Source organism: Lepidochelys kempii, chromosome 10, assembly GCF_965140265.1.
Source record: "Lepidochelys kempii isolate rLepKem1 chromosome 10, rLepKem1.hap2, whole genome shotgun sequence".
Taxonomy (NCBI): Eukaryota; Metazoa; Chordata; order Testudines; family Cheloniidae; genus Lepidochelys; species Lepidochelys kempii.
Genome location: NC_133265.1, coordinates 64,072,325 through 64,096,665, shown reverse-complemented (window position 1 = coordinate 64,096,665; position 24,341 = coordinate 64,072,325). Strand labels below are relative to the sequence as shown.

The window sequence follows — 24,341 nt, the reverse complement described above, 5'->3', positions numbered from 1 at the left end:
AGGGCCTTGTGTAGCTCCGTTTCCTCCAAATCACACTTACTTTCCTCCCCTTTCTGCACTATTCTCTTTGTAGCGATTATGACCCTGGACCTCTTGATGCAAACTAACAGAAGGCAAAGAGTGGATGCATCAGGTTCCACAGGGATCCTCTGGGTCAGGTATATGTATAATATTTCACCAAAGGGTAGCGTGTAAGGCCTCTACCAAGAGCCAGTAGCTTACTGGTCATTATAGTCATTGCACAATGTATGTACAGATAATATCTAAGAAGTTACGTGGGGATAAGTTGGAAATTATGTTCTTAAAGCCTTGACATTAAAAGTAGGTGGTGACAGGAGGTGACAGGTCTTGGAGAGATTCTGCTCAGGTATAGGGTAGAGAGACACTGCTCTCTCTCTCTCTCTCTTCAGGTGCGTATAGTATGCATCACACTGAAGGCTTATCCGCATTGCTGAGTTTGTGGTTAATCAAGAGATTGCAAAAAAGTCACAAGAGGAGAGCTGCAGGAAAAAACAAAAACAGCAGGAGGTATCCTGTTTATAAGTAAAGGCAATGAATTTGGGGAATATAACTGGGGTACTGCAGAACCTGGATCCTTCACGGAGGAGATGAATTGTCAGCACGTTCTCTCTTATGAAAGGAAGGTCACAGCCAACCTGGCCGAAAAATGCTGCGGAGACTTTGACTGAACTAAAAACTTTATTAAATAGAAAATTATCTTGTTAATTAAGCCTAGGTGTCACAGAGTACTTCTTCAGCTACCCTGCATGCCTCATTTCCTGTTTCCATGGTCCCTCAATCTCAAACATGCTCAGGCTCTTTCCCTTTCACAACATATACCTTTGCTCCTCCGTTCTCCAGCAAACAGAACATGGCACACATGTTACAGGAGATGGCTTCTACACAGCTTCTCTCCTCTGCACAACTCACCCTCTAAACTCTCCCCCACTCCCCACTTCCTGATCCTGCTTGTCCTGCTTTGTCCTGCTTCGAGCAGGGGGTTGGACTAGATGACCTTCTGGGGTCCCTTCCAACCCTGATATTCTATGATTCTATGATTCTATGATCCTCCCAGTTACTGCCAATTGAATCAATAGCCTAGTGATTATCACCAGGTGCTCATAATCCTCCCATTCCAATAGAAAATGGCTGATTACTCCCAGATGAGCCTGCAGCCTTTTCCGTGCTGCAGCAACATCAATGATCAGGGTGCTACAGATAGCACTCTGTCACACTAGGCTTTAGAAGGTGTGTTATGATTTTATTTTTCTGTTTCCAAAACTTTACTCCATATCTCAAATCTCTCTACCTTGTTAAATAAGCCTTTCTTTGTTTTCACTATACACATATCTAAGTGAAGCGTGTTAAGTGGAGTGATGATCCTGAGGTGGAACTGCTAAACTGGTGTGTACTTTTCCTTTGGGATCGGCAAATCTGTGAATTCTACATGGGGCCAGTGGAACAGGGGCTACACACTCCCGGGGGAAGGAGGGAGATGGTTCTGAGGGCTTGGAGTACACCTATTATTAATCTGCAGAGAGACACCAGAGTTTGAATAGGCAGAGAGAGGAGTGTTGCCCCTGTCTGGTTGGGATGGGGAGCTGACCCTCACTAGACACAGATCAGACTTTCTCTCGCTAAGGACAGATGGTAGCAAGGTGCCTCACAACTCTGGGTACCCCCAAGAAGCATCATCTCAATGCTGAAAGGGAATAAAAGAAGGCATGAGGTGAAAATGTCTGTGCAGGATGGAGCATTTACTTTCTGAACCAGCATAAAGAGCTGCTTTGGAGCACAATTGTTCTCCTTTTCCAGTTAGACACTGCTAAACCCTGTCCAGCATTGTCCTACACGTTTGTTTTATATGATCCATCACATCAACACAACCCCCTATAAAATGATTCAGAAAAAGGCATTTGATTTCTCAGAAGTAAGTATTTTAAGAAGTTTGGACCAGCTTCTCTGCTGGTATTGACTGGCACAGTCCAACTAAAGTAAATGGAGCTATGCTGGGTTAAAGCAGTGCAGGAGTTGGTTGGTTATATTTATATGCAGCATTTCTTTTAAAAACTATTACATTAATAGAGCTACTGGAGAGAGTCCTCACGTCCAACTGGCCCAAGATGCCAACCTCCATCACTCACTTGTTAAATTTTAAAACAAGCACTTTTGTGCTATCTCTTATGTCTCTGACCCTGGGGGGGAGTTCCCCATCTCAAAGCTACCTTATCCTCCTCCTTCATATCCCCTCTTAAAACTCTCCTTTGCCATGATGCCTACAAAAAACTTGACAATGGTTAGGAGGCTGATATACTGATATCACTGCCTGTAATGCTGAGCAATATTACCATAATAATATCAATAATATCATTGTTTCCATGTGCTCCCCCCCTCTGTTTGTATCCACCTGTTCTCTCTAGTCTTATAAGCACTTTGGGGCAGTAACTAGATTTTTATACTGTGTTTGTACAGCACATAACACAATAGGGTCCTGGTCCTAGTACAAAATAAATAATAATAATAACCTGCAAAGTGGAAAATTATACTAAGAATTTACTGGACTCCTGCACACTACTTGGAGTTTGATGTACTGGACAATGATGTGTGTTGTCTCATGGGTGGCAATGTGACATGCACAGAATTATACCCCAACACTGTAAATACCTAGTGTAAATATCTAGTGTAACAAATTCCATAGAAATTGCATAGAATAAATAAATAAATTACCACATAAATCAAATTTATATTTACTGTAGGATTTCTTGTCGGCATACAGACCAACAAAGACATAAAAAATGGATTTCCATTCCCTTGTTTGCAGAAAAAGATTTCTCCTCCAAAATTAGAAAAGTCCACGTGCTCTGGTTTTGGAAGAGTGGTATAGTGACACAATGGAGAATGCATCATACAAGCATTTTGCTGAAGATTAACAACAAAGCTCCAAATTTGCTGCACATTTTACAGAAGAATATATCTCTACCATAAAAGAACAGCTGCATGCAAAAAGTGGTCACCATTAAACATTTGCTATGTTCCTTTTTCATGTAGTTACTTTCTGCCATACTCCCTATATACAGCATAGGGAATGCTGCAAATATTATAGGGATGTTCATTACCATACTTCGAAAAGCAATTGCAAACTGTGCAAGAGTGAGAGATTAGATATTGCCAGTGAGACTGTGAGGGACCAGGGAATTATACAGTACTCTAGGGCTTGACTTGAGTCGTTCTGCTCCCCACACAATTTACAAAAGGAAAAGGAGTACTTGTGGCACCTTAGAGACTAACCAATCTATTTGAGCATAAGCTTTCGTGAGCTACAGCTCACTTCATCGGATGCATAGTTGTTTGTTTTTATACACACAAATCATGAAGAAATGGGTGTTTATCACTACAAAAGGTTTTCTCTCCCCCCACCCCACTCTCCTGCTGGTAACAGCTTATGTAAAGTGATCACCCTCCTTACAATGTGTATGATAATCAAGATGGGCCATTTCCAGCACAAATCCAGGTCCCCCCCCACCTGGATTTGTGCTGGAAATGGAAGAGTGATCACTTTGCATAAGCTATTACCATCAGGAGAGTGGGGTCGGGGGAGAGAAAACCTTTTGTAGTGATAAACACCCATTTTTTCATGATATTCTTCTTCTGTATTTTCCACAGTATGCATCCGATGAAGTGAGCTGTAGCTCACAAAAGCTTATGCTCAAATAAATTGGTTAGTCTCTAAGGTGCCACAAGTACTCCTTTTCTTTTTGCAAATACAGACTAACACGGCTGTTACTCTGAAACCACACAATTTAGTTATTTTTCTTATCTGCTACATATACCGTATAAATAGTATGTATATCTCCATAAACGACTGTTGTTTATGGCTGACATTCATTAGGTACTGTATGTTATGTCCCCAGATCACCCAGTATTGTCTATTATTATTTATTGGTACTGTAGTATTACCTAGAGGCTCCTACCAAGGAACTTGGCACTGTACACACAAGTTTATATTATGGTAATGCCGAAGGACTCAATTAGGGATTGGTGCCAGACTTCCTAAACACTGTACAAACATTTCTTAAAGAGGCAGTCTCAGCCCCAAAGAGCCTACACTCTCATCTAGCTGCTGGCTAGGAGGAATTACCGCACAGCTCAGGAAACAATTCTCTTTGCACAGGGAGCCTTTGTCCTTACTGGATAACAGGGAGATCCAGCTTTTTTAAAAAAATACTTCACTGCTTCCAAACACCAGTTAAACACAGCAGACACAGTTCATAGATCCCCTTAAATTTAAAAGCCAAAGGCGTTTTTGACAGGCAGACTCAAAATGCTTTTAGCTACTAACAAAATAGAAGAAAATTTAAACAGATATCAAAATAAGTTTCCATTTAAGAAATTCACTTCATAAGCATAGCTTGTGAACAACTTAATTTGAATAGCATATGGATGGCTAAGGAAAATTTCTCTCATATGGAGAAAAATATAGAAAACATATTAGTTTTTTTTTTAAAAGAGCCATATCTAAGGATAGCTGTTTGTATTCTTATCTAGTGCAACTGTGGAAAGACATAACTGAGTGTCAGCTAAGAAAATGAGTCTAGATGTCTTGGAAATACTACCCAAGTAAATACGTAGAGAAAGAAAGGTATCACATTTAGCTTCATCAATGCAAAAAATAAAAAAAAACCATGGAGCTTATTAATGACAGTATCCCAGCAGCTATGGAATATATACAAGAAGCCAGGCAGTGACTGTGGTACAATTGTAGGAAGAGAGAAAAGAACTAACCGTGAGGACAAAAGCTTATTCAGCCTCATGATACTGTAACTCTATATATCTAATCTCAGTGCTAGTAAGAAGTAGGAGAACAGGCCCAAAGTCATTAGGGTATTCTTAATATTCACATGGGGCAGATTCTACCTGGCTATTCTTTGACTTTGTAAATGAAGGAGCTTTCCCTGCCCCTGCATAAGAGCCAGGTAAAGGGCAGGGACTGCTCTACCCCTGTTCTCTCCAAGATGCAGAAAGGGATGAAATGACTCTGCCCTCCCTAGGCACTGGCCATGTATCACGTAATTAGCTGCATCTCACACAGTGGTGTCATAGTGGGTGCACAGGCTGTGTGCCCCTTAGGAGCTATGGGAGGACACAAGGGTAGTTCAGGACACTAGGAAAGTGCATCCTTCTTCAGTGCTGTGGTGCCTAGATCTGAGAGGGCTCCTAATGTACTGTCAAGAAATACAGCTCAGCAAGGCGGAGCCAGGGGAGGAGTGGTGGTGAGATTGGTGAATCCTTGACTATATGAACCAACTGGCCATTCTCCTCTACAGAGGAAGGGAGCAACTTCTATGGGGTCTACTGCAGTGCTGAGCAATTCAATATTCTTTCTCCCTACCCTGCAGCAGCTCTCTCTCTCTCTCCATAAACTGTTTACTTAGGGTGTGCATAGAGGGAAAATTGGTCATTAGCACATCATGAGTTCCCAAACATTGTAACAGTGAGGCCTTACAGCCAACTCTCCATGACAGCCAGGGCCATATCTAATTTGTATGTAAATGTACATAACATAATATAAAAAACCCAAACCCAAGCATATTTATTTGCATCAATATTGTCCTTGGTAGGAGAAGAAGAATAATCACTTATTGGCTGAATTCACCAGCCATGAATCCACAACATTAAGGCATTCTTAGTCATGAGGGAGGAATAGGAGGTTTGGATTTTTCTTAATAGAATCAATATTCTCTACGTATAAAATACAGAGCACTGAACAATGACTTCAGATCATGTTTCAAGACTCATAATACACATTTGGTCACCCTGATATAATCACACATTATATAGGTCACATGGAATAGAATTTAACCAGAACATTAAACAAAATATAATGATTATTCAGTCACTGGATAGAAAATACCAAGCTCATAATAGACAGCCTCACACTTATCCCCAGGAAGCAATGATGCCCTGCTCCAGTTAGCATCCAGATATAGTGTAATTAGCTTTAGCTCCAGTTCACCTAATTAAGATATAACACGGTGCATTGTTTTGTGGCAAAATAGAATATTCCTGAACGTACTTTATCAGGTGGTAATGGAATGAAAACTCATATCAGTAATTTAGAGAAAGTAAACAGTTTAGTGATCTTATACATATGTGATATTTCTTCATTTCTGTTTACTAAAAAGATGAAAGTAAATGTTATTTTTATAAAAGAACAAAGAAATTAGCTCACGGAGGGCTTAATTATCCCTTCTTCTCCAATGGGAAACAATTCTATTGGCAGCTTGCAGGCCTGTTCTCTTGACAAATCAAGTTGTTGGCTGAGGCGTGAAGTGTTAGATTATGATCGACTCAGTGTGACATTGTGATTCATGGCTACTATATTACAGAGGGAAGAGGGGGATTTATGCTTCATATCCACTTTGAATTCATGGTGAAACTAGTGAGTCACTCTGGTCAACTTCAGGAGCTCCTGTTCTATATCTTGGGACTGAACAATATTTCAGGCTCAAACATTTGAGGAATAAGTAAGATTAAATAATGCTGTGCAATATCCTTCCTCCCCCCCCCATACCTTTTAGAATCAAGTGGAGAAAATGTTTCATAAACCCAACTCATAAACATGGGAGGAAGGTAGAATGTGGGGTGGGGGAAGTGAAGGGAGGAGTAGGATGGCAGTTCTTTACAATAGATATTCGTAATGCACAAGATGAGAGTTTACTGGCTGCTTTAACCACTACTTCTTCAGATTGATATGTCTAGGGATTAAAAGAACAGCTATATACAGTTAGCATAAAAGGCCTAAACATATGCCTAAACGCATTTACAGGCCTTAATTTTTCAAAAGCATCTTCGAATAACTTTAATCCATTGTGCAGCCATATTTAAATGACGGTGCAAAATTAAGTGTGTCTGCAAATGGACTTGAGCCTAAACAACTGACAGCACTCACAAATCAGACAGTTGGGGGTAATTGCAGACATGATTAAATGCTCCATCATTTAATTATGGGCACAAAATTGCACCTGTAGTACTTGAGATTGGACTGAGGTCTGGCTAATCCTCATCACCACAGAACCCACTACACTCAAACAAACACAAGAAGCCATCTCATACAGAATAGATGTTCCATTGCCTTCAATGGGCTTTAGATTGGGCCTTAAAAGAATATAACAATGCCAGGTCAGAAGTCACATACCAAACCAGATAGAATGTATCCCGTGTAAAATGTAACTTGAATTAAAATGCATGCAAGTCTGAAGCAAAATTTAAACCCAGCTCCAAGGTCAGTTCGGAATTCACATCTCAGCCTTATCTTTCTTATGGATCTAAACATCAAACTCTATCACAATGCAAAATTAGGGGAAAATCAGGAATCTGTTCTCCTACAGGTAAATGGTTCCCCATCTTCTGTTCAAGTAAAAGCTTCCTTCCTAGGTTTTACTCACAAGTGTGAATTCTCTTTAGCTCTTTGTTGCTGGTTTTTGCAGAAAGGGGCCAATCATCTGAAAGACTTGGAGAAAGGCCAAAAGAGATAAGGCCAAAAAATCTGTGTCCAGCTCAGAGAAGGATTTTCTTCTGTACACTTATGACTTTCAAGAGACAGTTTTTGTTTGAGACTGTTCAGAAATAGCAAGGAAGAAGAGCTTATTGTTATTATTTATACAACACTGTGTGTGTACAGCACTTCAAAGACATATAAAAGGAATGGTCTCTGCCACAAAGAGCTTGGTATGTAAATAATTATTAATGTAAATGGGAAAAGGGGGGATTGTTTATTTGTGCTCTTGTATGACCCTCTTATATTTAAAAAACAACAGGAAAGATGGGTGTGTGATTTATTTTAAGGGTGTTTGGCTTTTAAACTGGATTGATGTTTTATTGGATGCTGTTCTGCTATTAAATAAAGAAGTATTTTCTTTTTAAAACATTAATGTGTAATGTATTTCTTTGAGGGCATATTCTCTAGTCACTAGGTTCAGTGCTGGTGTGGTAGGGGTTTTTGTTGAAACTATGGTTTGCCCAGGCAGCATGGTATTAGGATGCTCTATGACCTCTGACCTGAGGATGTTATGCTGTTCAATTTATTAGCCATCTGAGAAAAAATGGGGAACCATTTACCTTCATGAGAAACAGATTTCCAATTATAATAAATTTCATGGTAAACTGTCTTTACATACTGCATTATTCAAGGCCCACACAAACCTTAACTGAGCAGGAAAACTGCAAGCTAGTTTATTCACAACCATTAATAAAGTTACCAGAATTGTCCCTCTGATGTTTGACATCTGCCCTTCAAAAGCTGTTTTATAAAGAAGCCAGCACCTTTATGGTACAACTGCTGCAAAACATAATTACTTGGAAAATATTTCCAATGATGACATGTCAGAACCATGTCATAAAAAGGATCTAGGCCAGATTTACAGCTGGTGTAAATCAGCTTCAATGGACAGCTGATTTTAAAGGAGCTACAGCAATTTACATCAGCTGAAGATCCAACCACCTATGTCCAAATCAAGGTTATATCATTCCCACTCCTTGTAATCTGAGGTTTCTTTAGAAGATGAGAGTACCAGATAGGATCAGGAGGTGCCAAATGGTAGCAAGAGATACATTTTATTTACCAATACAGCTCACTACAGTAGTTGCTATTAAAAAGTCAGTGGCTATCAACAATTACCATAAAGTGGCAGCTGAGACTCTACTATTACTTCCAATTCTAGATACAGGAAATATTGTAATAGCTCAAAAAGCAATGAGTGATAAATTGATAACTGTTGGTAAATGCTGACTGCTGTATGAGAATGCCATTATGAGAAGCTCCCTGGACTAGATTATAATGTCCAAGGAACTATATTTGATCCTAAGGATTCTGCTCTCATCACTATCCTGCTGCTAAATTTATTGCCCTTGTTCAGCAAAAGAGCTAAGCATGTGTTAATGGCTATTCCTATTCTGCAAAGCACTTATGTGCTTAAGTCCCATTAATGTTACCATAGGCACTGACTCCGTGGGTGCTTTGGGGCTGGAGCGCCCATGGGAAAAATAGTGTGTGCTCAGCACTATTAGGGGGAGAAGCAGGGGCAGGAAGAGGCAGAGCGAGGGTGGGGTGCACTTGGTGGAGGGGGCTGAAAGGGACAGGAAGAGGTGGGGTGGGGTGGAGTGGGGGAGGAAGAGGCGGGTAGGGGTGGGACCTGAGATGGAGTGGGGGTTGAGCACTCCCTAAGAAATTTGAAAGTTGGCACCTATCAACGTTAATGATGAATTGGAACCTACACAACCTTTCAACTGGTTGCACTAACTGATGCCTTGCTCATATCATGTCTACTGAGACACTGCAGAATAACCAGCTCTATTTGCTTTGTGGGTGTAGTCTTATTTATTTTTGAAGCATTTCCCCTAAATTACAGACAGTACAAGTCGTCTCCTTATTTCTATTAACTATATTTAAGGCTATGATTTTGTCATGGATATTTTTAGTAAAAGTCATGGGACAGGTCATGGGCAATGAACAAAAATTCATGGAAGCTGTGACCTGTTCCTGACTTTTACTAAAAACATCAATGACAAAATGGAAAAGGAGGAGGGTCTTCCACTGCCCATGGCAATCAGGAACTCCAAGGTCCCTTGCTTCTGGCTGGGGCTGGGATCTGCAGGATCCCCCGCTGCCCATGGGAGTTGGGAAGCTGCAGAAGGGTTCCCCATCGCCCGCGGGGGTTGGGGAGCTGCAGAAGGGGGTATGGCAGCTGGTCTAGTGTGGGAGGGTCTCCCCAGTGCTGGTGGTGGCTGGGCTGCTGCGAGGCCCAATGTCACAGAGATTGCGGAAAGTCACGGAATCCATGACTTCCGTGACATACTCACAGCCTTATATACTTAATTATATTATTGAGTAATATTTGTATTTGTCTTACCTAGAGACCCCAAACTAGCCCTCAAACTAGCCTCAGGCTCAGCGCATTACATAGCAAGAGACAGTCCCTGCCCCAAAAAGCCTGCAATCTAAATGGACAAGATAGACATAGAGTGGGAGAAATAAAGGATTATTACAGAGATACAGAGAAATTAAATGACTTGCCCAAGATCACACAGGAAAGTTTGTGGAAGAGCCAGGAATTGAACCCATATCTTCTATTCTATTCTATTCCTTAACCATAAGTTATATTCCCATAAGGAATAGGACCTATTCTAGTTCCTTAACCATAAGTACCAAAAAGAAATATAAACAATAAAATAGTAACATAATTAATGACTCTGTCATAAATGGCATTAAGAACCTATCATGGCATCAACTTATCAAATATAATGAAACATTCGTCCCCACGAAATTAATTTCCAGCTATTCACTTATGGGAATACATACATTTTTGAATCAAATTAGAATTGGTGAAAATATCCATCTTGACCCCTAGAAGCACCCTTTTGAAAAGAAAGTTGTTACTGTAGCTCTTATTTGGAAAGTTCCTATTTTAAGAACTGCCATTTTGACTTCCTCATTTGCGTTTTTAAGTTATGTTCTTTGCCATGGTATTTGCATTGCTAGTATTTATGGCTCATGGCAATACGTACAGTGCAAGGGTTGGCACCACGATCTTGTGGGACTGACACTTGACAAAATTGCCATACTTAGTAACGTTCATTGTGTAGGGGTATGAGGCGGGGTTTGTCATTCAGTCATTCAATTTTTTGAAAAATTACATGGACCTCAACATTTTTATCACAGACACTTGTGTCCACGTACAGACACGTTGCTGACCCCGGTACAGTGTGTACAGTAAGCAAATTTGCCATTTACCTAGTACAGCTGCGTTTCAGATGAGGTTTAGTTGGCGGGGAGGGAGTAGTGGTCAGGCTTTAAAACTTTTTACCTGTTCAAAGATTATTTCCCAGCCAAGCCTGGTCCTTTAGAAAACGAATGGATCTCCTACCCCTTGATCTTTGACAGCCCATGTTAACGAAATTGATATTAGCTTTTCTGGACACACCCAAAGGGCTGGCAAATCCCAGATTGCTGTTTGACCTTGTGCTTTAGTGAGCTGTGTTTTCTCTCTGTGCTGACACAGGGTCCAGTCCTGCTACCAATGTACACACAAATCCTGGAGGTTGGCAAATAGTGGATTTTTCATAGAATTTGTGGGAATAAAACAAATTAATTCATTTCAGCCATGCTCATGATCCTTTTGGGTTTGCTTTTCACTGCCATTGCAGAAACCATCATTTACTTGCATACTAATTCACTGAAAGCACATCTGAAAGTTCCATGTGAAAGTATTCACAGAAACCAAATGCTAAACAGGCAACAAGTGACCATTCGTGCTGGAAGAATTTGCACACACATGCAATCAGGGCACACAGAGATGATATCATGTGACCAATCATAAGCAGTAACACAGCTTGAATAGCCAATATTGAACACTCATTCAGAACTGTTCCAAATCAAACCACAGAAATAACAAAAATATTTAATAATCAGCTGAGTAATTTGGAGAAATGAATAAATTCATGGGAATTGCTACCTTCTTGCAGACAGCCTGCAAAGCAGAATACAAGCTGATTTTGTCATAGAAGCTATTCCTTGTGAAATATTTACCTTGCTTTACTCAGAGAACTCCCATTGGCTTCTATGGAAGTTCCAGTCTTGAAATGATGGCAGGACAGGCCACTCTGTCTGTACCTACACTCCTAAATAAAGATCTTGCTCCTGCTCTCATTGAGATCAATGGGAGTTTTGCTAAGTTTCTTTAATTTTAAGACTGGGCTCAAAGTTTGATTCTCATAGGAGAAGTCTGAACACAAGGAAATTGTGCTAGGAGAATGTCACTATATGAGCATGCTGGTCACAGGGAAATACAGCTTTGGCCCCATATACACAGCATAAATTAGCAGTTCTCAACCAGAGGTCAGGGCCCCCTTGGGGGGCCTCCAAGCAGAGCTGGCATTAGACTCACTGGGGCCCGGGGCAGAAAGATGAAGCACCACTATCCAGGACTGAAGCCTGGGCCCCTAAGCCTTGCCACCCAGGGTTGAAGCTGAAGCCTGAGCGACTTAGCTTTGTGGGGACCCCTGTGGCATGGGGCCCCAGGCCATTGCCCTGCTTGCTACCCCCTAACCCTGGCTCTGGCTTTTATATGCAGGAAAACAGTTATTGTGGCACAACGTAGGCTGTAGAGTTTTTATAGCACGTTGGGAGGCCTCAGAAAGAAAAAAGGTTGAGAACCCCTGGAATAGATAAAGTAGTGCATCAAAACACGAGTACAGAAATAAGTAGCAAACGTTATTAATTTCACACTTTTATCTTTTGCAGCCCTAAGTACGTTAAGGAATTTTTGATAAATTTTCTAATTATATTTGCTCAAGAGCATTGGCAAAACAATCTGGGCTATTAATGAGATATTTGGTACAAATTAATCATTAATTGGACACTCAGCATTCTGAAATAAAACTTGCTTTGCAGTGTGTTTTTATTAGGCATAGCCAAGCTTAGGAAATGTTAATATCCTTAATAGGTTTGCATCATAATAACTTGATGGACATTTACTATGAAAGTACTAAGTTATGATGAATTGAACACAGATTCCACTATACGAGTCAAGTTCTCTGGTCTGCTTTGCTGCCTTTGCACTGCTCAAGAATGAAGGTGAAATCTCTGTAATTTCCCAGTTTGGCATATATCCAGCAAGTGGGAGTCCCCAGTAGAGGTCTGCTGGAGGAGCCTCTGCTGGCTCCTCCACTTCCCCTCCCTGGTAGATTCTAGCACAGATTATATTGGAGTTGGCAGCAGGAGTTCTCCTTCAGGACAATTACCACCTACCAAAGCTAGAGCAGCCCCCCCTGGCTGCTGTGAATAGCTGGAGCCAGGGCAGAAAAAAAAATAAAAAAAAAATCGGGGAAGTAGACCCAACTCCCAGACCAGCATAAGGTGGATGCAGCAGAGAATCTAGCCCTATTTGCATTCACCTGGAAATAGCTCTTTTTCTTTGTCTTTTTTGTCAATCAAATAAGCTGTACCTAGAAAGTAAAAATAACAGCAACAAACTACATAGTGCTATTTTATAATAAGTGAGTGATTACTGTTAATGCATGCTATATAGATGATTTTACACTCAAAGACACATACTGTACAGGCTCTATCCAACAATCGCATGTGTATATATATATATATATATGTATATATATATATATATATTAATGAGATATATATATAACCTTTTTAGCAGATTGCGTATATACTATATGTTATTTTCCACAATGTATGTACCACTGTATGTCAGTGACTCCTAGTGGGAACAGTTCTTGCATAACAGAATTATAGTTTATCTAAAAATAACAACAGCATAGAAATTATGAAAACAAAATCAATCTTAATATCCATTAAGATTCATTCCATTGTTTTAACCTTGTAGTCACACAATACACAATGTTTTCCCCCAGCTATTTGCCTAACTCCTTTTTAAAGGTATTTATAGTAGAAATTAATATCACTGCCTGTTCTTTATAAAGCATAACTATTCTCTGCTCAGAGACATTCTGCTTACATTCCTTCAGGAACTGAGCCTTTCTTAGTTCTAGTTCATGACTCTTGTTCTTGCATTTGACACAAATTCAAATGGGACTGTAGCATCTATCCTCTCACGTCTCTTCAGAATTTTATATACCTCAATAGGGTTACCTCTTTCTCTCTCATCTCTAAAGAGGTTAGAGCTGGGGATTTTTTTTTAGCCTTTTTATAAAAACCAAGTTCCTTGGTTCTTGCAACATTATGGTTGCCATCTGTTTTATTTTATGCATTTCCCTGATATTCTATCTGTAATAAGTTGACCTGACATAATCATGTTTCACATATGGCCTGATAAGTCCCTTGTATTCTGCCAATAGTCCTACTACTTAGTAAATATAGTTATTATGCACACATTTACATAGTTACATTTGTTCCTTTTTAAAATTGGTTGGTTTTTGACACGTTTTAGTCTTTAATGTTCTCCAGCTCATAGGGGCTGCATATGGATTTATTCACCTGGCCACTAGGTGGAGACACTGAGCAACCAGCTGAGCTCCCATGACCAGCCAGCTTAAGGCTGAGAATTGACATTAGCCCAAGGATCATTAAGAAACGCAGCAGGGCCCATTGGTCCTAAGGTGGGCAAAAAGTCCCTTTGCAGGGAGAAGCAAGGAGATTCTATTGTGCTTGGGGATCTAATTCAGAAGCGATGTGTAAGGTGATGCAAAAGTTAGACTTCTTTACACTCATTCAAATTCCATCAGATCTACTTACAGCAACTCTATCTGTGTATCAGGGAGTCTAAATGAGTGCTGAAAACCTGGAAGACAAAGTAAGTTACACTAGGACAGTTACTACTTTAACTTCCTGTTTATTTTGGTTCCTCAAGCTGTATATTATGTACAAACGGACAGATCCTCAATTGGTGTAAATGGGCACAGGTCAACTTGTTTCAATGCAGCTCTGACCATTTATGCCAACTGAGGAATTAACCTAATGTCTTTATAAATAGGGCACATGTCAGCATAGGTGAAATTTATCAGAGGACTAGGACATCCTTCATGTCATAACTCCATATAATAATTCTGGGTCAAATTCTACCTTCAGTGACATATATGAAAGTGCACTGATTACCTCTTTAGCGGGTTCTCTTAAAATGTCAGCATTTGCCACACGGTTGTATCTCAGATGACACAGTTTCTCTCTATGCTTTGAAAATAAATTATAAAATATAATTGTGTGATGATGTCTGTTGCTAGCTGTTGACTATTTACTGGCAGCTACTGTATCTGTGAGTCTATGTTGAACACATATCTTTAGGGCTCAGATTTTACAAGGAGTTTCAACTCTCTCCTCCAATATTGCAGGTGCAGTTAATTTCAGGCACAAGTGATAGTATTTAGATGTTTGCACCCACACATGAGTTAATTAATCAGACAGTTGCTACAGGTTCAAAAACTAGGATTTTGACCCATAATTAATTTAACTTGCAGGTGATTTAAAGGAAAAATATATGGCCCTAGATTGGGCAGAAAATTGCTATATGAGCTGTAAACTCCAAGACTACATTACAAAAACATTCACTAGCATACTGTAGGTCAATAGGTCTATGCTAGGAGTTAATAGTTGAAGGCAAGGAAGGAAAGAAGGTACTAATATGGTAGCTTTTGTAATTAAAAAGAGGAGGGAACATTTATGAAGAAGGTAAAGAAAATGTGATACCTTTATTGGATCAACATATTGTGTGAATTTTATTATAAAGCTTTTGGACCAAAATCCAACTCCCTTTACACGCTGGAAGATTTTACAGGGCTATGTTGATTTCTTAACTGTGAATTGCATAACTACAAGACAGAAAAAGATTTTCATTGCATGACAGGAGAGCTAAGTTCAACTCCTTTATATATTTACCACTTTATAAACATTTTCTTTGCATTTAGGCCCACAACACTTGGTTGGTATTTTGTCCAAATGTGAGAAAAAAATATGGATAACATCTTGTATTCTCATTTCAAAGATCCATGTTTACCACGGAAAAAAAAAATATATATTTGCCCTGGACAAATTCCTGAATGCTCAAAATGAAACCACCCCAAACCACACAAAATCTATAATAAAGTTAAATTGTGACTTTCATGCTACACCCTAGTTTAGGCTTTCTTCCTAACAATTAAATAAAAGGCAGTAAAGGTTGTTTTAGTGATAAGAGTGGTGTATATTCTTGGACTAGCCAGCCATACAGTACTCCTTCCTGTCCTTCAGCATAGGGAACATGTTCCAGCAAACCAGCCATCACAGTGGCACGTTGGGGGAGAGAGGGAGGCATTACTACCAAAACAAGTTAGAACAGTCCAAGGTCATAAAGCTGGTCATAAAGGTGGAGTCCTGCCTTCTCCACCCCTCTTTTGAAGAGTACTGGACTAAGCACAACCCAGCCTACCCAATTAGCAGGGCCACAATCTTTGTTAGTTACTTCACTATCCAGGGAGTTTGATGCAGGTAATGACACCCTGAAATGTGTCAACAGGGTGGTGCTATAGAGTTATAATTTCCTAGACTTACCATAAATATGTGGAGAAAACACCACAAGGGTATAAGGAGGATGACAATACAACTGTGTGGTCTCTTGGGAGAATAATGGCCATGAGGAGTGGAACAGAGAGCAACTCTGATGACAGTTTATTAAGAACTGAGTTGGCCTTGCAGTGTGTTCTGTAAGCTCTTTGGGGCAGTAGTGCCCAGAACACTGGGCCCTAATCTTGATTGGAGTTTCTGGGCAGTAGTTTAATAAAATAATAATAATCTTCAGTGCAGTCAATTGTTTTCTGTAAGAAAATCTGAGTCTGCTTCATTAATATAATCTTGTTGGTTTAGAATGACAGTATCCACTCTTTTGTCAGCTGGCTTGATCAAGATGTTATTGGATTTTAGTGACTGCTTAGCTTTCCTTTCTAAAGGGGAGTGATGGTAATAAATGTTATATGTGATTCTCAGTGGGTTGTAGACTCCAGGCCCATTAGGAACAATATTCTACATTTTGCATTTGCTCAGGAAATGCTTCTCTGATTTTTCCATGTAGCAAAACTGCCATTTGAGAGAGCAGATTGCGGTGTCATCCACACTGTTCACAAATTGTTTGTAGCCATATTGGTCCTCACCATGAGCATATGTGTGCATTTTTCAAACGTCACAGAAACTTGCTGCTTTAAGGATAATATTAAACACCCTGTACCATATGGAGCCATATGAATGAGTGTCCTTATAGATTTTAGCAAGGTGCTGCATGATTTGCTAGGATGGGCTATGTTCTAAGCATCTTTAGTGACTGAAGATAATAGCCATTCATGTGGTTAAAAACAATCTCTCCCGCCACAAACCCAGCTTAATTAGGTTTGCTGCAATTTTCTATGATAATTTAGTTCTGCCTTTGCCTTTTGGCTGGCAGATCATCCCTGGAAACCTCTTATAGAATTTCCTGTTGACTGCAATGATACTCAGTTAGGACAAAACTGATCACTGCTGCCTTCCCTGCTGTTAAATTCAATCAACAAGCCATACATAACTCTCTACAAGTAGCAAACACCAGTGAGGTCAGAATCTGAAACCTGGCTGTTTGACACAAAGAACAAAATGATAATATAACTGGCTTTGCCAGCACTTGCATCAGAGTGTAACAGATGAATGCATCAGTCTATTGAGTAACCTTGCCAACTTTTTTTTCAATTAGTTTTCTCCTCGTAAATCAAGGAAACCATTCACTCAAATTCCAATATTAAACCACCACTGCACGGGGGAAAATATTAGGAAAATGACAACACTGTAACTTACACAATCTTTTTTGTGACAGCAGAGAAGACTCCTCTGTTCCCCTCTCAGTCTGGAAGGCCCCCCCAACCCTCAATTTTCAGTTATACTTTCCCCAGCCACAAAGACTCGGCTTTGTGATGATCATCCCTCCATATGAGATGAATGGAAAACAGTTTCTTCCGGTGCTCTGAACTGTCATCCTGAAATGGCCAGCGCTGAGCACAAGGCCACTGCCATGCTCTAGCCTTCCATTTCATGATGGCACCAGAAAGGAGGAACAAGCACAAGTCTCAGACTCATATCCACATGGATGCCCTTTGTGCCACAATTAATGGAGCTGTGAGAAATATGGTGGGTTCCCTTCACAGGAGTTCATGCCAACATTTTCTCTGATTTTAATGCATGTGAGATTCAGATCTCTCCCCACATTTCACTTTGAGTTTCCAGGTTCCAGGAGAAAAACATTGAGCGAAATTCAATTGAAACCAGCACATTTTGCCTGTTTGCACTGCAAAACAATACATTGTTCCAGGCGTATTCAAACCTGGATCCAAGTTTGCTCAGGAGTTTTGCCAACCTGACCTTAGTTTAGAATCTGGAATAAAAAATACACACCCATCCCAAATACATCTTGCACGATTTCAACTTTGGTTGTGATCATTTTACACAGTCCTAGCTGATTAAATGCTGGACCAGCCTCAAGTTAAACTATTTTAATAACTGTATTGCCATGAGGCAAATGTTATTTGAATACTCACTGAATACTATTGGTCTTCTGTAGCCCCCCCAAAGAAAAACAAAACTGGGTCTCATTCTCAGGTTATACCATTATAGCAGAGTTCTTTGGGATAGAGGAAAAGTTTTACCTTTATCCTTTTGTGTGCATCTTTTCAATGCCACAAGCAAAGACTAAAGGAATCCAATTACCTTTTGAAAAACACAAATTACCATCAGGCTTGGTTTATATTTTAGAATTTGAGACAAATATTGAGATGCATTATAGAACAGGGAGAAAGATCAATAGACCAAATGAATAAAAATAGCTAAATGAAACCTAGAAGCCAGGAAATGGCTAACAATAAAATGGAAAACATAGTTATTGAAACTGTGGTTGTACTTTTTATTTTAACATCTGAAATGTCCTTAAAATAAATAATGTCAAAAGGAAGGGAGAGCAGCATGCTAATCATTGTTTCATGCAGTCTGCATGGATACTGTATAATGTTTTAATATGCAATTTTACAATTGCCAGGACTAGAGACTTTTCCTCATTTAAATGGTACCTGATGAATAGGAGTATTGTAGGGATTATGTCCCTTAATGACAAAGCTAATCTCCTGTAATAATAGCGGCTGCTGCTGATCACTGCTTGAGTTATGCAAGGTAAAAATGATTTTGTGTGTGTGTTTGACTTCAAAGGATTTTGATTGTCAGAAAGAGAAAGCAACAGAAAGGGGACATAGGGACTGGAACCCTAGATTGAAGAAGGGGATTAATTGTGATTATTTCAATGTTTTGTACAAGGTAAACTCATTAGAAAAACATAAGATTTTCCTATTTTAAATATATTTGATTCAAGAAGCTTTGTTAACATTAACGAAAGGGAAAATGTTCAAATGCTTTGTAATGTGCAACTGGATAAATGCAAAGCATTCCATGATTGCATCCCACAAAAATAAAATAAAAATATCACAAATCCAGACCACAAGTTGAGATTGCTGAATTGCCATTATAAAAAGCCTATAATACTCGCAGGAGTTATTTTTCCTTTGAAGAAATGTCGTTTTCCACCCACAGCCAGCCACATTATGCAAAGGACAACACATTATGCAAAGAGGTATGATTCATACCTCTCTCCCCAGTCTGACCCTCCTCCCCGCTTGGGTTTACCTGTTTCTATTCTATCCTCTACAATTTCTTATGCCCTGACCCCTTGTGTAAATGGACACCTTAAACTTTATACTGACTTTATATATGCATTTCAAAAGCAGCCAAGACCACTGGCCTTTAAAATGTGCAGCTAAGACTCCAAGTATGGGATCCAACAGAAAATTTCAGAGGAAACAGGTAGAAATAATGTCAGTTCTATAACATTTGTATAAACTCAGCTTCAGAAGTCATCAATTCTGTAATCAGAAGTTCAAGAACATACAGTAAAATTAACTGCAGATTCGTGATCAGCTGAGATAAGTCTGGTATTGAAATTGATGATGTGTCCCATAATCAATTCCTCCACAGCTGACAGGAGCAGGTCTGTGTATCTGTGTTATTTAAAGCACTGGTAGAAGAGTACCTGAGGAACTCTCTGCCATGGGAAGCTGCACGAAATCGACTAGCAGGTATTTGGAGATTCATTTGTTTTATCTGAGAATCACACCAGTTACAGAAAGAGATTATCTCAGGAAAAAAATTAAGTACACTGTTTATTTTTCTGGTAGATTTCACGGTTGGCTTTAAATGAGTACTCCTCAGAGTCCTTTGGCTTGCAAACTGAGGGAGCTTGGAAGGAAGTGGGAAAAGAGAAAGCATTTACCAAGTGGGTTTCTATAAACCCTCAAAGCTGTGTGCCTTAAAATGGCTCAAATGAAAATATTTTGTGAGGATATGATCCAAATCAAGATGATAATGCGCACCCTGGGGACAAGGGAGAACTCACAGCTCCCACCATCACCGGTAGCTATTATTGCCACAGGGAGACAAAACAACTTACACAATGATATGTCTCCAGCCTTGAGAGAGAAGGTTTAGTCTTATCAGGAAACTTTCAAAATAAGCATGGCTTAGCACAAAAATTATTGCGTGGAAATGTCTTCATCGAAACACTCCACTGTCTTAGAATTCTCATGAAGAAAGGCATTTATTTGATCTGTTGGACACATGCAGTGCATTCTGCTATGTTATTACCATGGGATTGAAATCAATAAGGTCTCACCACAAGGGGGTCTCAATAAGTATCAGGCAAAGGGTCGGGTAACTGGAATATTTATACAGGTATAGATATATTCCAGTTATCTGACCCCCTTAAATAATACATGCTGAGTCATCTAACATCCTAGAAAAACTGGGTCTGATTCTCCATTCCATTCTGTAGCAAATTATATGCCCACAGATTGCAGAATGTATGGAGGCCTGTGTATATGTAATGAAGCAGATGATAGAAGAAGTTAATTAAATAAAAAAAATAGAAGTATACACACATGCACACCCCATATTCAGGCATCTGGGAGATTGGGATGAACAAACTAAATGTTGAGCCTAAAATGATCAGCTGTGAAACAGTTAGCAACATTGACTTTTAACTTATTGAATCTAGGTTTCAGAGTTAACATTGAGATGAATGGGTAAGTTCACCCCCCCTTAGAGCTATTGGGTCCCATTCTGCATTCTATTACAGCAGTATAACACTGATGAAACTGTGATGAAACCCATAAACTTACTTTTTTGAAAAAAAAGTGAAAGCTTAGATTGAAGAGCGCAAGTCTGCAGTAGAGAGGGAAGCAAGATGCAATCATAAAGTATATGGGATCCTGTTTATATACAGCAACACAGTTATAACAAAAAGACCACTAAGTAACCCCAGTGTGATGCTGAGCTCCTAACATGGCTCTGAAAGAATGAGGGAGAGGAAAGGAGAGATCTGGGTTGGGTGTGGTCAGATGCTCTTACAACTGTATGGGTCCTTTCTTCCCTTTCCCTCTCCCTCCACCTAAATATAAGTCTGTGCTTGAATGGCAAAGGCTTTCCAGCAACAAGACTGGAGTCCACTGCTGTGAAAGGGTTTTGTTCCCACTCCACAGCCTTCTCCTATGCGTTACCAACACCGAGCCCACCTGCTAAAGACAGGCACTAGGAAGCTATGCCTTGTTGTATTAACAAATTACATCAGTTAAAAGAAACGGAGTACTTGTGGCACCTTAGAGACTAACCAATTTATTTGAGCATGCCACAAGGTGCCACAAGTACTCCTTTTCTTTTTGTGAATACAGACTAACACGGCTGTTACTCTGAAACCTATCAGTTAAAAGAAGAATCATGGCAAGGATTCTCTCCAAGATTTTTTTAAAATGAGAAGCAAAATTAAAAATCTCACACATACTTACCATAAAGTGATTACACTTCCGTATGAGGCAGTATTACCAGCACAGCACTTTTTTTGGTGGTTTATGGGAATTCTCTACAATCTGAAGTTCTTTAAAGTTAAATTGCACTTCAAAGTTTCATTTACACACTGTAAAAATGATATAGTTAAGTTTTCAACAGGGAATGAATTATTCATTAAAGAAGATAATGGTGCTAAACTCGACCAAGGAGCTATAACATTAGCATAAAGAATGGCTTATGTCATATTAATTTTAAAAACAGAAAACATACAACACAACAGATATTGAAGCACAGATTTGTTTTTTGGTTACATTAAACGAAAAGCAATTATTCTTACAGCAACCTTTCCATAGCATTTTAATCATATTGCTAGGTATTTTACAAGCCATTTGATCTTAATTATTAATTGCATTAGGGTAGGCTGGGTTGAACATGCTTCCATCCTAATTTTACTATCTCTGCTATTTGATTTTATGCAAAGATCCAAACACAAAAGTGCTTAAAGGGGGAAAAACTTGATGACACATTTTTTTCTGCTAGTTGGTGATATGAAAAATTAATATGTAGGAGAGTAATCTCACCTTTAATTTTCTTTTTTTAAAAAAGGTAAGCGTGAAAAATATATGCAGGGTATTTTGAATTACGAAAAGGACCATCTTTGGAAAAAAAGAAGAAAAGAGATTTTCCAGAAAAAGCAGTTTAGCTGTAGTGCACAGCATACATATAAAATTCAGAGAGCAGTAAATCTGAAGAGCTAAATTAATAAATGTTAAACAATCACTCAAATTCCAAAGGCAATTTATTCTAGATGCTAAAGTAAGAGGCTGGGAGTCATGAATCCTGGATTACTTTCCCTGCTCAACCCACCATGCACTTCAATAATTCAATTTACTACCTCACAGTCCCCCTCTGTAACATGGGTATAATATTACTTTCTAGCAGTAGTTTATAGTACTTTTCTGCATATTATTTAAATAATGTTTTGAAATCCTTGGATGAAAACAACAATAGATCAAATAATGACTGAACTGTTAGTTTTTTCTAAAACTATACTTCCCTATCATCATACAAAACTGGAAATTTACCAGTTTGTTACTTCGGTTTAAATAATTGCCCTTACATTCATTTTGAGATTATTTTCAGTGTTGTTCGATCTTTGAGGTCCTCCACTTATTCCTTCTAAGTTGAATTTGGTTTAATTATTACAGACATGTTTTTCATTTTGCCTGAGAAATCATTGCAGAAATATAGATCTGATTATTTGTGCCATTCAGAGAGTTCATACTGTTCATTTCTGAAAACAAAGGTGGTTCAGATCTGGATCTCAGTTCATCCAAAGCCCCAAAAGCCCAGTGGGGGGGATTGGAAAAATTGTTTGGGTTGTTCCCCATCTGTAATTATAACATTTACTCCTTTTCTTCTCATGAGGTTGTTTTTTTGAGCAGTTGGTATGGGATAACAAATCTCATCATCCTCCTGTTGCATACAGCTGGAAACTCTGAGATCACAGTAGGGGCCATATCTCCTATGTTTACTGTGGAAAACTCAGCATAATTTGGGAGGGCTATTATGGTAATAATAATGATAAAGATAACAAAGGCCCTATATATTGTGTGATTCAACAGTGTTGGAACTTGCTGCACAATCCATTCCTTACCACAGAACTGTTCTCCAAAATCTACCCTTTCATTTCATATATCTGTATCTATCTCCAGCTCTCATGGCTGTGATGATAACATCGAAAACATGGATTGAATGTAAACCAATGCAGTGTTGGCTTCCTGAGTCTGCAGACTGCTCAAAACAATAGCTCTGGGAAGTAGCTCACTTGCCTCAAAAGGTTGTTAACTCTGAAATTTAAAAATAACATTGCGACTATCAACGCCCCTAACAATTCAGTGCTGATCATTGTAGCAGAAACATCTAGCTCCTGTCCTTATTCCCCTCAAATTGCTTCCCATTCCTCTTCATGGATAGAAAGCCCCAGCTACCCACTGCCCAGCTCCCAAAACCTCTCTCTGCCCCAGACAACTTCTTTGATGCAGTCATTCCTTGTCAAAACAAATATCTGCTCTGCATTGAAACTGGAAACACAGGAGCTTAAAACATTTAACGACACACGAAATATCTCAGGGACTAATGCACTGATTGAACCATGCATTTTCGTATTTAATTCATTTAAAAAAAGCTCCATATGTTAACATGAATGACTGAGGCTGCTGCAGACTTTTCAGTCTGCTGCATCACAGTATGGCAGAATGTAGGTCTAGCTTCTTGGGGAGTATGCAGACCTTCATTATAATAAATTATAAATGTTCAGCCAGCTCTATTGATAACTGCATATGTTTTTTCATTCAACCTTCAATTACTGTGCTACCTCTCTAAAGTAATTACCCTTTGAGGATATCTTTAATCACTGTAATATATTTCAGAAGTACTAAGGGCCTGATTCAAAACCCAACCTATTCTATGGAAAGATTCCCATTCACTTTAATGGACTTTGGATCGGCCCTTAAGTCTGTGAACATGGAATTGTGTTAGGACTTAAAATACTATCTTAGGCTATTTAGAGAGCACATCAAGAAGCAAGTATCGTATATCGTGTTTGGGGAATGTAATGTTTCTTTTCTTGAATCCTGATCTAGCTGATAATGCCAAAAATTCAATATTTCAAAAGAAAATAGTGCTAAAAATATAAATTAGTCTGAAATCAGCCATCTAGCAACAGAATAATACAGATTCTATTTGCAATAATGGAGAGATACTAACAATGGATAGAATATTGTCACAGGATAATGCTTTCTTGCTGTTAGATATATGGCAAGAAAAAGCAGGGATGTTTATTTTCAAAGTGGGAGGCACTGAAATTGTGATAATTTTCTGTCTTATTAACTTTAGTTCTATTATGTGAAATTACTGATGTTTGGAAATAATCCTTGTA

At 39.1% G+C, this 24,341-nt stretch overlaps 1 protein-coding gene across 1 annotated transcript in view; it reads left to right on the top strand.

Annotated features, from left to right (window-relative positions):
- The window catches only part of LOC140894943 (zinc finger MYM-type protein 1-like), a 90,246-nt gene extending 82,365 nt beyond the window's left edge, over positions 1-7,881 (top strand). Inside the window, exon 3 of the mRNA XM_073303892.1 lies at positions 7,488-7,881. The gene's annotated coding sequence lies outside the window, so the exon portion shown is untranslated. The remainder of the gene's footprint in view (positions 1-7,487) is intronic.
- Positions 7,882-24,341: the final 16,460 nt, after the last annotated feature.